Raw genomic sequence first — 2861 nt, 5'->3', positions numbered from 1 at the left:
TTGCGATTCTATCATTTTATTAAAGTTATGTTGGTTCTTAAAGGCAGAGGACAGGTTATCTATTCTATTATTTATATTTTCTAAAACTCTATCATTGGAAGTTAGTTTTCTAGATAAGCCCTCCATAATTTTAGCTTAGCTAGAAATCAACTGTCTTACGGGTGGTTGATTGAAATTATTGAAATTATTAACTTGAGGGTTACCTTGGTAATTATCTTGGTAGTTCGGCCTCTATTGCTGATTCCATCCTTGATTTTGTTGAGGACAAAAGTAGTTGTTGTTGATGAAGTTCACATCCTCATGGGTTTCAAGGCAGTTGTTCCCCGAATGCCCAGTGTTTCCACATTCTTCACATGTTTTGCGGGAATCATGAATGTGCATGACTTCTTGCTTCTCATTGCCTCGGTCTTCAAGCTTCTTTATCTGTAGGTCCATCTTGGCAGACAGCATGTCTACCTCCTTGAGTTGATGCATATCTCCACCCCTCTTGCAGGTCTAAAGACATTCTTCATTCCAACCCTGGATGGAGGCCATCTTGTCCACAAGAGCTATTGTAGCTAGTATGGTGAGTGACAGGAATGCACCTCCAGCAGCAGCATCCATAGTCTCACGGGTACTATTGGTCAACCTATGGTAGAAAGTCTACATGAGTAGCCAATTCTCCATCCCATGATGAGGACATTCTGCAATGTAATCTTGAAAGCATTCCCATGCCTCAGGGATAGATTCATCATGTTCATGTTGGAAGCTTGAAATTCTCCCATGCAGAGCATTGGTCTTGCCTGTGGGAAAGAACTTGGCTAGGATGGTAGTGGAATAGTTATCCCATGTAGTGTTTCTATCTTTGTTGGCGTAGAACCATTGCTTCACCTTCCCCAAGAGTGAGAATGGGAAGAGACGAAGTAGTATGGCATCTTTGGTCACTCCTTTGATGGTGAAAGTGCTGTAGATCTCTAGAAAATGTTGGAGATGAGCACTCGTATCTTCATATGCCTTTTCACAAAACTAGCTGGCTTGCACCATATTGATGAGAGCTGGCTTGAGCTCAAATCCATTGTATCCAACATCGACTATTGGTCCAGTACGGATGTTGGTTGTAGTTGGAGCAGAGAATTCGCGGAGAGTCTTGTTAGTCATGGCTTTAAATTCTGGTGTTAAACTTCGCCATATTTGGTTGTCTTCCAACTCTAGAGCTGAGACTCTCTTGAGTTTGGCTCTAGTTCTCCTGATTAATGCTTCTGGATCTTCAATGTAGTTCATCAAAAGGTCAAAATCAGTCATACATGCTGTGGCGCTGCCACATCATAGCCAAGGGCCCCCACTGGGCTTCGTCTACCATTCGGCCCGCACTGCGTGGCTCATGGTGGACTCATGTTCATGGTCCATGGACCGTTGGCTGGTCTTCGGTGGACCGAGTCCACCCTCCTTCCCTTTTTGGCTTAGCCTACGTGCACCGAGTGCAGGCGCGTGCGGCCAGCGAGGGGAGCCCTCTACTTCCATCCTCGGAGTGCTCCCGCTGGTGGTGTGCTCATCGGTGAGATCCTACGGCGGCGCTGGCGTCCAATTAAGGTGGGGAAAAGCTACCCTAGGCCTCGGTGAACACGGTGGTGGGGTCTAGGTGGTGGCCGGGGCTTTCCAGGGCGTTGGCCACGGTGGTCGGTGGCTTGGTCGTGGCGGTGCTCACCGGTGGGGCAGCAAGGGGCTCTTCCAAGGGTCCTAGTGCCCCGTTCCTGTTCAGACTGCTAGCGAGTGACCGGGACAAGTGTCGATGATGACCTTTGGGCGCGGCGGAGTCCGCACACGGTGATGGTGCACGGTGGAACTCCGGCCAAGGTCCGGTGCTCGTGGACGGGGCGCTGTGGCCGGCTAACGGGGTCTTGGTCTACGCGGCTACCCTCCGGGCATCAAGGTGGTGCTATGGCTACCTCCTAGTCCGGTGAGGCGGCCGGGTGCACAAGTGGTGGCCACGCCATGATGGCGGTGTCGTGAGCGCGGCGTGTGCGTGCTCTGCTACGGCGTCCATGGGGCTAGGAGGAGTCTCACCAGCGAGGGACTCACCATCGGTGTCGAAGGCGAAAGGATGGCGGTGCAGTGGAGGGTCGTGGCCGTGTAGACGGAAGTAGTGCAGTGCCGACCCGCGACAGTGATGAAGACGACGGCGTCGTCTTCGGCTCCGACGACTTCGGCAGCACGCGGGTGGTTCCGATCCTCCTCTCCTTGCTCCTCTCTTATTCCTTCTCCATAGCTTGGTGTGGTTTGGGAGAGGTCACCGTGTGGCGGCGGGGCATGGGAACGCGCTAGGGCTCTGGGCGTTGCTTTATAGCCCTCGGTGCCCGAGCTCCATCCATGGCGGATGGGGCGGACGGCTGGTGATGCGTCGAGGGCATCGAACGGCATCACGGGCGTGGGTGGTTGGCGCGGAGGTTGTGTGGGCACGGCGCCAAGGGAGCAGGGCTAGACGATTTGCGTGACCCTAGGCCCGCGCCTGTCATTTTGGTCGGGTCTCGGTCGGAGGCGGTGCCGGCGTGGGGAGGAAGACGACACTGTGGCGGGGTGCGGCTGACGCGTGGGGTCCGGTGGCAGTGGCAGCAGGCGAAGTGGGGAGGCGCGCGGGCATGAGCAGCGCGCTGGCTAGCTTGCTAGGCTGGCCGCGCGAGTTGGGCCGGTCTGCTGCTGCGCGCGTAAGCTGGGCTGGCTGGCTACCACTGCGCTAGCAGGCCAAGCAGGCCGAGCCAGCTGCGCACCTTCTTCTTTTCTTTTCCTTTTTCTGTTTTATTTTTATTCTCCTTTGTTTAAATTCAAATTGATTTGGAATTTGAATTCAAATTGGTGTACCTTATTCATGGGAGTTTTAGATATGA

At 53.4% G+C, this 2861-nt stretch overlaps 1 non-coding gene across 1 annotated transcript; it reads left to right on the top strand.

Annotated features, from left to right (window-relative positions):
- Positions 1–664: 664 nt before the first annotated feature.
- LOC136511122 (small nucleolar RNA R71) lies at positions 665–773 on the top strand. The gene has a single exon (XR_010772648.1). It is a non-coding gene; the product is annotated as a small nucleolar RNA R71 (small nucleolar RNA).
- The last annotated feature ends 2088 nt before the right edge of the window (positions 774–2861 follow it).

The sequence above is a fragment of the Miscanthus floridulus genome, chromosome 1 (genome assembly GCF_019320115.1).
Source record: "Miscanthus floridulus cultivar M001 chromosome 1, ASM1932011v1, whole genome shotgun sequence".
In the NCBI taxonomy this organism is placed as follows: domain Eukaryota; kingdom Viridiplantae; phylum Streptophyta; class Magnoliopsida; order Poales; family Poaceae; genus Miscanthus; species Miscanthus floridulus.
This window is presented reverse-complemented; position numbering and strand designations above follow the sequence as displayed.